At 42.2% G+C, this 12,237-nt stretch overlaps 1 protein-coding gene across 5 annotated transcripts in view; it reads right to left on the bottom strand.

Annotated features, from left to right (window-relative positions):
• The window catches only part of EZH2 (enhancer of zeste 2 polycomb repressive complex 2 subunit), a 75,280-nt gene that overhangs the window by 40,360 nt on the left and 22,683 nt on the right, over positions 1–12,237 (bottom strand). The window contains exon 1 of one of the 5 annotated variants that reach the window (XM_090049967.1): positions 9,692–9,712. The exons of the other annotated variants lie outside the window; for them this stretch is intronic. The gene's annotated coding sequence lies outside the window, so the exon portion shown is untranslated. Of the gene's footprint in view, positions 1–9,691; positions 9,713–12,237 lie in introns of those variants that run through there. 5 annotated transcript variants of the gene reach the window in all.

The raw sequence follows: 12,237 nt of genomic DNA, 5'->3' as shown, positions 1-12,237 counted from the left end.
AGGGCAAAAGCAGTTCCGGAGCCTCCCCACAAATCAACAGTGGCTGGGGTGGTGAGGAGAAAGGGAGAGGGTAGGGAAGAGATTATTTTCTGCTTTGTTTACTGTTGCTTCCATTGAGTGGTCCGAAATGAGAGTGCAACTGTACCACTTACCCTCTCTGACTCTGCCCCAGCCAGACTGTGTGGTTCCTTGGGGGAGGACAAGAGGCAGATAACTGCTGCACCTTCCCTCCACCCATATCTCTGCAGCTTTTCATACCTTGAAAGCAGTGCCAATTTCACCTTGTTGCTTGAGACCCTGTGCTCTGAGGAGCCAGGCTCCTTTGGGGGAGGTAGACTGCATGGGTGCTGAGTGTCTTGCCTCTCCCTCATCCCAAATGAGCCTGGGTCTCTATCATGGAAAGCAAATTGACAGCAATTGGCTTTTAAGGCAGGGGTGAAAAAGCTACAGACTTCTTGGGGGGTAGGAGGGGCAGAGCACACAGTCTCCTGTGAATTACAAGCAGGGGGGGCACACAGCAGCCCAGCACCTAGCATCTTCTCCTTTCCTCCCTGAAAAGCATGATGGTCTGGGTACTCAGTGGCACCTCATCAACAGTGCAGTTACTGAAGAGTGAGGTTCTACTTACAACCTTTGGAAATGTTCATGCAAACACTGCTGCCCAGGAATAATTGTGAACTAGTTCCCAAAACAGCTGCATTCTTGGAACGGTTCAAGTATTATGTCTGTCCATACCCTAAAAAAATGCCCTGCATCCATGCCCAAGGAATTTGAACCTGCAAACAAACCACAAAAAGCAATCCACAGTCTCTCAAATGCTTCACCATAAATCACAGAAGCAGCTTGAGAGAGATCTAATCGTCAAGAGGTTAGTTAGGTTATTGTAACTGAGAAACACCACTTTGAAATACACAGAACCTGGATTTGAGAACCAACATGGGTGTGCTGAAAAGCATGGCAGCTATATCACATGCGGGGCATTGCACAAAGGCAAAAGTGAGAAAAATGAATCGTATACAAAAAAAAAGAAGAAAACAGGAGATTATTTCTATTCAGGGGAAAGGAAAGGGAACTGCCAATATAAACTTACTGTTTCAGTCTGTTATCAGATGATAACAAATAAATATTTAGAAAAATTCTATTAAGAAGCTAAACAATTATCAATGAATTCAAAAGACAAATGAAACCAAGCTGAAAGCACTGAAGCCATAAAATAGAATGGCTTAGGTAAACTAAAATTGAATTAAATACTGTTAATTTTGTCACCTACCACCCCTTTCACTGCCCCCTGCCCACCAAATAAGACACACACATTGTTTTTGGGAAGGCAGAAGGAGGGGTAAACCAAAACAAAAAACAAACAAAAAACCACACAAAAAACAAAAAAAGATTTTTCCAAAGTCGTGGCTACACAGAGCAGGGACAGAGTCTCATCTTCAGCTCATTCATCCTCCCTTTCCTGCTCAACCAAAAGCTATGATTTTATCCCTTTCACAGCTGAATTATCAGCAGCTCCTGGCTGCTTAGCCAAAACTTGGAGGTGTTGCTGCTGATTAGATCTATAGGCAGATCTAGGATTCTCAAAAGATCTAAAAACCATCTGTAGGGCTGCAAACTAGGAGAAGAGACTAGAAGTAGCTAAGCTGCACATTTTTCATCAAAATTGCCAAAGGAAGGCTACCTTCATTACTAGATTATCAAGACCACTGAAAAGGGGAGTGGGTCATTAACACCTGTTCAGTGAGCAGCAATTAGCAGCAATCAAGGAGATCAGAATACAACCAGGAAGTCCGTGCTGCCTGAATAGAAGTGTCACTGCTGCTATTCTGTGCAAATAAATAAATAAAATGAATAAAATCAGCTTCCCTGCTTAAGATACCCTCCCTACCCATTTTCGAAGGCTTTTTTTGGAGGGGGGAGGGGTGTAGCTAAGAGTAAATATAGCATAAACAATTCAAATAGTCCAGTTTTCCAAGAATATCAAATGCCACAAATGAAAGAAAACTCTGAAGTAAAACTGCCAGATGACTCCTATTCTACAAAAGTAAAAAGGAACCTGCATGCAAACAGCTCACCCTATGAAACGACACAAAATAATTCCACAGAAATTTTACTATTATTATAATCCATTCAAGTAAAACATGGAAATAACTTGTTTTGGGCTTGGAAACACACTTACAAGCACTTATGAGAAATGTCACATTTAATAAGAAATACAATCTATTCAGCTACACAGGTAGCACTGTTGTCTGTAACATTTAATGCAACATCACAGAAAGAGGTCTTCCTTTTGAACAGTCCTATTTCCATTTTCCAGCTACTGTAAAAGATTTCCCTCCTTCATCCCCCTAGGTTTAGCAGTCAAGTCAAACATTTCAGCCAGAGGTCTACCAAAATGACCTACTCATGTCCAGGGCAGGCCACTGCTACGACCCAGACATTCCTGCTTCTCCCTGCCACCCACCCACAACACAGGGAAAGCTCCTCACTGATGAAATGCAGCCAAAGTATATGGGCTGGATCCAGTGGCTCCATGAAGCAGATCCAGCTGACAGACTATAGGTTGCCACATCCAGATTTATGTAATTGAAAGGCCTTCACATTAAGTTTAATAAAATACACTATCAAGATTTTAATAGGGGTAGTCAAGTTGTAGTAGAAAAAGTTCTTTCCAAATAATGTACTGACCTCATGGATACACTTAGTTATTAATACAAAGATTGCATATAAAACTTAGAAAAGGCCTCTGCAGGATCAGAACCTAAAAAGGAAAAATATAGCACCAAACACACTGAAAGGAACACAGGCACATGTGTGCAAACACAAGAAGAAAAGGGAAGGCAAAAAAAAAAAAAGTTTTTGAAAGAACTCTTAGTTTGATAAAGTCATTTCCACCATCAAGGGTCCAACTACTTTTGTCGTACCAAGTTTCAAACTATGAAGGTAAACTACATTTGTCTGTTTCTGTTCAGTTCGACTATGATGCAGCCCAGCGCAGGCATCTGGATGATTCTGTTGTGATGCTAAAAGTCAACTGGATGGCAGGGGGAGGAAAAAGTCCTGATTGAGAAGTTTGGAAGTAATATTTATAGCAGTAGTTCTCAACCTTTGTAGAATTACTGGAATTTTCAGGCCAGCTTGCAGAGGCACTTAAGGCAAGGGATGTAGTTGTCATGGGTGATTTTAATTACCCGGACATCTGCTGGGAGGAACAGTCAGCCAGGACGGACTGTTCCAGGAGGTTCCTAGCTGAGATACAGGACCTCCACTTAATCCAGGAGGTACACTGTCCCACCAGAGGAAATGCCCTGTTGGACCTGGTCCTGGCCACAGGCGATGACCTGGTAAGGGGCCTCCAGGTTCTTGACCACCTGGGTGATAGCGATCATCGCTTGCTGGAATTCATCATCCAGCACAGTGTCAAGGGCCTGCAGCAAGACAGCAGCCCTAGACTTTAGGAGGGCCAACTTCAACAAGTTGAGGAGACTAGTGGGTGAGGCGCTGGGGTCCTTGAGGTCAGGGGAACTCAGTGTCCAGGACAAGTGGTCATTCCTTAAGGAAATGATATTCAGGGCCCAAGGGGAGTCCATCCCAACAAGAAGCAAGGGGGGGAAGAGTGCCCAAAAGCCCCCCTGGCTCACCAAGGGCGTCCAGGAATGCCTGCTTACCAAAAAGGCAGCATACACCCAGTGGAAGGGGGGGCGCTATCTCCAAAGAGGAATATACCTCCTCTGCTCGGGCCTGTAGGGGGGCTGTCAGGAAAGCTAAGGCAGACATAGAGCTAGGACTAGCGTCCAAGATCAAGGATAATAAAAAGTCCTTTTTCAAATATATAGGGAGGATGAAGAAAGCACCAGGTAATGTGGGGCCCTTGCAAAGTACGCTGGGCAATCTGGTAGTTGCGCCAGAGGAGAAAGTGGAACTCTTTAACCAATTCTTCACCTCCGTTTTCTTGTGCAGGGACCGGGACTTCCCCACTGTGATGCCAGATGGACTTGAGGGGAACGCCTCCAGACCTCAGGTTGGGGAGGACCAGGTTAGAGAGCTTCTGGAGGGGCTGGACGTCTTCAAGTCAGCGGGTCCAGATGCTCTCCACCCCAGGGTGTTGAGGGAGCTAGCTGGGGTTATTGCAGGGCCCTTGGCACAGCTTTACGAGCGCTCGTGGTGCTCAGGCCAGGTGCCAGATGACTGGAAGATAGCTAACATGGTCCCCATCTTCAAAAAAGGGAAGAGAGAGAGGACCCAGGCAACTATAGACCCGTCAGTCTTACCTCAATCCTAGGGAAACTCTTTGAGAAGATCCTCAAGGAGCACATCTGCTTCAGGGATGATGCTCAAGGGCAACTAGCACGGTTTCATTAGGGGCAGGTCATGTCAGACCAACCTGATTGCCTTTTATGATAAGGTCACAAAGGCAATGGATGCAGTCTTTCTAGACTTCAGCAAGGCCTTTGACACCATCTCCCACCCCATCCTCATGAAAAAACTAGGCAACTGTGGCATTGATGTCTACACAGTCAGATGGATTGCAGATTGGCTCAAGGGTCATACTCAGAGGGTGGTTGGTGGTGGACGGGTCATATTCAACCTGGGGGGAAGTGGGCAGGGCTCGGTCCTGTTTAAATTTGCTGATAATACCAAAATTTGGGGTGAGGTGAGCATGTTAGTAGGGAGGGAAAGATTGCAGCAAGATCTGGATAGGTTACAGGAGTGGGCTGACAAACAGGATGCGCTTCAATACTGACAAGTGCACGGTGCTGCACTTAGGCAGTAGAAACCAGCAGCACACTTACAGAATGGGAAACTCCCTCCTTGAGAGCACGGAGGCAGAAAGGGATCTTGGAGTCATTACTGACTCCAAGATGAACATGGGCCGACAACGTGAGGTCATGGTTGGCAGGGCTAACCGGACCTTGTCGTGCATCCACAGGTGCATCTCAAGTAGAGCCAGGGAGGTGATTCTCCCCCTTTATGAGACGCTGGTTAGGCCACAGCTGGAGTACTGCGTCCAGTTCTGTGCACCCCATTTCAGGAGGGATGTGGACAACATTGAAAGGGTCCAGAGGAGGGCCACCCGCATGATCCGGGGACTACAGGGCAGACCCTACAATGAAAGACTGCGGGACCTGAAGCTGTTCAGCCTTCACAAGAGAAGACTATGGGGGGACCTGGTGACTGTCTATAAACTCATTAGGGGGGACCAGAAGGGTTTGGGAGAGACACTGTTTACCCTAGCACGCCCTGGCATGACAAGGAACAATGGACACAAATTATTAGAGAGTAGGTTTAGATTAGACATCCGCAAGAACTACTTCACAGTTAGGGCAGCTAGGAGCTGGAACCAGCTTCCAAGGGAAGTGGTGCTGGCTCCTACCCCAGAGATCTTTAAGAAGAGGCTTGATGCCTACCTTGCTGGACTCATTTGAGTCCAGTTTTTCCCCCGCCCAGGCGGCCGGGGGGGGTGGGGTGTCAGACTTGAAGATCTACAAGGTCCTTTCCGACCCTACTTCTATGATTTTATTGGGGCACTCCTTAATAAAATTTCAAAGCACCCCTCAGAAAAATACCACTCTTAAATTTTCATTTTTTTTTTTGATTAGGGAAAAAAATAGAGCAATTCTGTTGCAAAGAATTCAGAAAGCCCAAAATAGGTCTGAATGGTTTTTAACACTAGGGATTCCTAATTGAAAACTGTTTTAATTATGTAAATCATGTCAGCAAACCTACCAGTGCTAACATTGTGTGGCACCCCATGGCACTCTTGAAAGGACCTCAAGGCAAAAAAAACAAAAAAAAAAAACAAACCCCCCCCCCCACTGATTTAGAGCAACAAAGAAATAAAATAATTTTCATTATCCACCTATTCCCCAAAAACTGCAAATGAAATGTCATCAATATCCAATCATGTACAAAAATTAAGGTGCATCACCTTTTCTTTACCACTTCTAATTTTCCAGGTAAATGTAGTTAGTTCAGTCAGTGTTAGAATTTTTGTACTGTAACAGAAGGAAGAATCACCATACTCTTAACTAATTATGTTAAATTAGATTTGTACCAGGACTTCGAATTAAAAACTGTATGTATTAAAGCAGAGGTATCAAACTCAGCAAACCTTTGATCCCAGTAGCAGTGGTGTCAATTCCTGGGGGCTGGCCCTGCCGACAGCGACTCTGGCAGCAGTGATGGCTAAAGCTGTTGCTGCTTGCTCTGCCACCACAGAACTGTCTCTCCAATGGGAATCGGTATTAGGAATTTTGGCAACAGGGTGAAGAGCACAACCATCAACTCCCCAGCACCTGGCCCCAATGACAAAATGATCTGGCAGCTACAGAGGCAAATGTTGCTGCCATCAATTTACCCTGGCACCAAATTCCTGGTCCCACAGGCTGGAGGGCCCACCACCACGAGCTAGATCTAGCCTACAGGCTGCATGTTTGACACCTGTGTTCTAAACATGTTGCCACTAGCACACTGAAATAGAAATAAGAAACAATTTCAGGGTTTGTATATACACAGAAGTTCTACCAGCTCAGTACAACTTGGCATGTATACAGGTTTAAAACTTGGTTTATAAAAATATGTCCTTACAAGATTATGCCAATTTAATATTACATTTTTTTTCTTATGTTAGTACAACTTTCTTGTTCAGTCACCATTCAGAAACTGTACCTGGAATTTTAAAAGTAACTTTATTTCCCAATTTTTATTCCTTCTGTTTCTCTGAAGAACCTATATAAAAATGGGGAAAAATACTTAAGTGCCAAGTCCTGGAAACACTTACACATGTGAATAAGGTTCTAATATTGAAATATATGAAAGCTACGCCTCGTCTCAACATAAAAGAAATACATGACATATAAATAACTTTGCTGAATCAAATATGCAAATCAAGAAAAAACAAACAAGAGGAAAATAATCTGTTTTCATCTCATTAATAATTTTTAAAAGGGGTAAGCAATATACTTATTTCAGACAGAATTGAGAGTTACAAGGCCTGTCTTCTTTACATTGTCATCCACTGTATTTTTATGTTAAACCAGAAATACATGGGTTGAATTATGCTTTTTAATTTCATTCATTCTTGCAGAGCTGGGACTCACAGGCAACAAATATGAGGATGATCATTCTACCTTGTAAGTAAGTTCTGTGCAATGCTGTTAGCCAACAAAATTCCTACACTGTGCACAGAGCCTGAAAGCGAACAGGTTACTTTAATTCTAATTAGGGCTGTATTTACTTTTAGCATCCAAAGGGTGTGAATCAGACCTAACTGACTCACTTAATTAATACTGCTGTCTGCCTGTTGCAAGTGGCATACTGACATGCAATACATGCTCCAGTTCAGAATGAGAGGCAAGCAAGTATAGAAAAAAATCAATTCAAATTCATGCCATTTTACTGCTGAAAGTAAAAATATCCTTGTTTTAAAAATCACTGTCCTATTTCTTCTCATCCACCATGGAAATATTCATACACAAGTTTATGTGATATAAAAATCAACACTGTAACAAACTATAAGGGTTGCTTTAGATAAGATTGTCTTTGCATGCTTTCAGCTACTAAGTCTAATTACAAAAGTAAAAGCCTCCCCTTAATGGGAGAAAAAAAAAATAGGGATGAATCTCTTTTAAAAATTAAAAAAAAAACCAAAAACCTGCAAGATATTTTATAAAGATGCAATAATATTAATAGAGGCTTAAAATAGCAATGTCTAATACTAAGCTTCCTAGTCATTTATTTTTCATGGCTATTTACATTTACACAACATACTGCTCTCAATTGATACTTTGGAGTCACTATACTGAACAAATTTGTTCATAGCACATCACAAAATTTCAAACATTATCCTTTTTTAAACTGCATTGATCAATGATATATTCCTAACCAATATTTTTAATCTCATTTTTCCAAAGAAAAAAGTTGTAAATGTAAACTGCTGTAGCCCCAAACCTAGATTTCATAACCTGAATTCACAAATTCAGGGTGAATTTAGACCCGCTCAAATCTGCACTTTACGAACTTGTCAGTTAATGCATATTCTTAAACTAGACTGAATCTTGGTTGTGTTCACTATTTACACAATTATGTCGTTCAAACATCACCAGAAATATCTGCCTACTTTAAAGTGTTATGTCTCTTTCTGTACAGCAACTCCTCCCCACCCCCACTAAAGATGCATTTGATTAAGGCCCGTTTGAGGTGTCAGAACACTCAGTTTACAGTGATCTCCAATTGCTTTTCATATTGAAATTAGAGGGCAAAATCTGGTCCTTTGAATTCTTATTTAAAAAGTAAAAACACTGAGATTTTGATTTATATGAAGAGTTGGATCCAATGCTTCCTAAAAACAAATGATAAAAGACACAACATAATAAATCATGAATACTGAAATTAATCTCAATTAGGTAAGATCTAAAGGCTTTCAAAGTCTTTCAAAAGAAAAATATAATTTCTATAATCTTACACTTTATAAAAAAACAAATCTGCATACAGAAGTCATTTTCAATTTCTGAAACAGTCTATTTTGTAACAGCATGGTACTTAAAATCCTAATCACCAAAATAGCTGTTCAGCTATGGCTAACCTATATTTCAATGTGCCAAACCAAACTTAAAATAAACTTCCATAAACAGTGACTAAGTTTTCTAAATTATAACTATTTTATTTCACACACTAAATTGAAAGTCAGACAAGACAGTTTATGGGCCTGCTTTGAAAGCCTACTTCAGTCAGTGGAAAGACTCCAATACACTTTGTTTTTATTATGCCTGAGAAACAGGTTGAAGTACATTATCTATTTAGCATATAGAAGGTTCCAAAGTTGCCAGGCATAACTAGGCTTTGAGAAACTAATCTGAGAATACAAATCACCATAATTTCTGCTGTAATCTAATGCACAGAAGGCTTATGTTAAAGAGAGAGAGAGAGAAAAAAAAGAGAGAGAACACACATGATCATATGCATTCTCCCTCCACCAGTTTCAAAAGGTGTTTTTTTGTTTGTTTGTATAAAGGAACAAATGCAGAATTTCACCTTTTGTCCATCCATCCCTACATGTTATACAAAACACCCCATTTCCATGGGAAGAAAAGTCTTCCCAAGGTCAGTCAGACTGTGTTTCTCAGACACCAAACTATATTGATTTTTAAAACCCCAGCTGTGAAATACAAGAAAGCAGAAAAGATTAACATACTTTAATTTGTAATACTCCACCTCTAACAAACAGTCACAGCACATTCAATCCTTGTTGATATGGGAAAGTGTCAGAGATGGGAATAGCAGGAAAGTATTTTTCTCTAGTTCATACTATGTAAGCTAAGACCAACAATTTTCTGTAAAGGATGTTGGTTTACAATGGAGTTTAAAAAGTCTACTCCTACCAAATAATTAAAACATGAATCCACATACTTGACAATTTACAAAAACCTTGTACTGATCACAAGTACTAAACATGTGGCAAGATGTTACAGCAAATTCTGCCACTAAACTACAGACTCTGACCAGAACTGGAAAACTCAGTTGCCTTATTCCTCTGTAAACTGTTGCAACACTTCAGCCAAAGGAGGACTGATAACTTCTGTGTACCTGCAAATAGTCTGAACATTTTCAGACTCAAGTCACCCCTTCATAACTCATACGAATTCAGTAATACTCCATTTCAAAAAACTAATTTATTTCTTACAGAGCTTACCTTCTTGCACCATAGCACACCTTCAGAAGGATCTCACAGATGGTAGGGGACACTTTTGAGAGCATGGCAGAAGATGGTACACTGTGTTCAGCATGGGCAGGGCCTCTGCATGGTGAGGTGATCTGATGTCCCAATCTACTGGCACGGCCTTCATGGTGGGGGTAAGACATCAGATCCCTGAAGGAGACATTGCTCATCCCTGCAGAGGCTGGTACCAGATGAGAGCACTAGGGATGGGCAGGACTTCACCATGCCCCCCCTTTTCTTCCCCACTTCCCCCATCTGCCCTGTCCCAACCTCCAAGTCTGTACCTAAGGGGGGGAGGGGGGGGAGGCAGGTGTAGCCCCTGCTGTAGCAGCTGTTCCTCTGAAGACCTGCAAGTGACTCTAGTCATTTAGGATGACTAGAGTCACTTGCCCCCACAGCCTCTTCCACAAGCTCTGGGAACATGAGAGGTGCAGGGAACCGAGCCAGGCTCTACCCCCACCTGCCCTCCCACAGCAGAGCACCCCACTTAGAGCACAGAGTCAGTTGGTAGAGGGGCAGCCATGGTGCAGGAATCCCTAGAGAAGCAGTCTGGAGAGCCACTTGTGCACAGAAAACTGGGGCAGACATAGGGTGCCCAGCACATGGAGAAACAAGCATTTACTTCTTCATGAAGGAGCCAGGAGCCTGCAAAACACAGTAGGATTGCAGAGTTGCAGAGTGTTGCAGCACCTTGCATAAGAATCACTGACAGAGATGCAGGGAAAGCACCGTTGAAGTTGGTGTGGCAGCACAAGGGGTCGCAACCAGTGAACTAAAGAGAACCTCAAGTCAAAAAGCTGTTATCTTTGACAAAATTAAACAATGTAAACAATTGGTGTTAGCAAAAGCACAAACAAAAGGATATACTTTAAAATAAACTTTATGGCATATATTGTAGACACACCTAGTGTCATTTAACTGACTGCAGGACACCAAATGCACTAGTGGGGAAAAAAACACAAGTAGCCACGCAAAGTCCGACACTTATGAGGTCCCCCCATTCTCCACTCCTACCCACATTGAGCGGGCAATCAACTATAGAAGCAGCAAAGAGAGCATGAAAATTTATTTGGATGATTTGTAAAGTGTTGGGTAGAATACAGAAAATAGTGTCAGTACACTTTATCTACAATAACTCCTACATAATGAGCTCTAATTAGGTGCAAGATCATAGAAGTACCACAAAGTCTGACATATGGGATTTCCATATAGGTATAAGGGAGACTTATTACAGTTTTCACATGTACTTTTTAAATAATGCACACAAAGACTAGGTATTTAGAAAATAGCAAATCTCAGTAAAATGTTCATGACCACATCAACAATAAGCACAGCCATAATAGAAGACTGACCATTGTGTCTTTATAGATGCTCAATGAATGCAGCAACACACGCCAATTAAAAAGTTGCATCTATTTAGATGTGCTATTTTTAAAACTTAAATTATTTAGTAGAGACCAATTAGATCCTTTCAAATGAATGCTGATCAATCTATGAACATGACTACTTGGAAAAAAATGCAAGTCTTATACCCACATGCATTTTCAGGGGATTTTGCTGCATAACAGCCAACTGGACTTTTACAATATTCAGTTTTAATAGATCTGTAAGTCAGCAATAGCAGTAAGGACATTGCCTTCCAAATGGAAAAGTCCTCAGAAAAAACATATGCCAGGTAACAGAGTACAATGCCTCTTCGTCTTGGACAAGCTCCTCCCCCACCGCCCTCTGAGAATCACAAGAACTGAAAGTCTGCCTTGCAGTGACACTGGTAACCTTAATGGTTCCAAAGAAGTTTTAGTGCCAACAACAACGCTAATATACCACTACTAGAATTATCATGTTATTATCATGCTAGTGCAGGCCATCTAGATAGGGAGCTCAGCTGCTCCAGGCATTTTCCTGGACAAAGTGCATTTCTCTGGCTACATGCAAGAATACCTCAAACAAAGCAGCAGACCTCAAACCTCCTGTAGGAGAGGCCGAGTAGAGCTTTAATCAAAGTTCAGGCTGCAAAACCGTTTAGCTATGTCTACTTTCATCAAAGAAATGACACCACATCACACTGTACAATGGGAAATCTCATGTGACTGAGGCAGATACAAAGCATCAATCCTATGCATCCTTCTCATATATAACAGATGCAATGTCACAGATTTTATGAACCTCTTATAGCAGGGGTGTCAAAGATTTGGCCCATGGAACTATATTATCCAGCCCATAGTGCTGCCTGCCACTATGAGGCGCACGCTGCATGTGGCACCTGCACCAGACAGGCCCTAGACCTAAAGCTGGTCCAGATCTGGCCCACAGACCAGCCCCAAGTGCCAGATCCAGCATGGATGTCACATGCAGCATATGCACTAGACTGGCCCCGTGTGCAACATGCCATGCACACCCCCCAATGCTGCAAGCGGTGTGTGAGACCCAGGCAGGTGCATGAGATATACATGGCTGGAACCAGAAGTGTAACCAGTCCAGGGCACATACTGCATGTGACACCAACACTAGACCAACCC

Source organism: Crocodylus siamensis, chromosome 5 (assembly GCF_052110815.1).
Source record: "Crocodylus siamensis isolate JL-2025a chromosome 5, ASM5211081v1, whole genome shotgun sequence".
Taxonomy (NCBI): Eukaryota; Metazoa; Chordata; order Crocodylia; family Crocodylidae; genus Crocodylus; species Crocodylus siamensis.
This window is presented reverse-complemented; position numbering and strand designations above follow the sequence as displayed.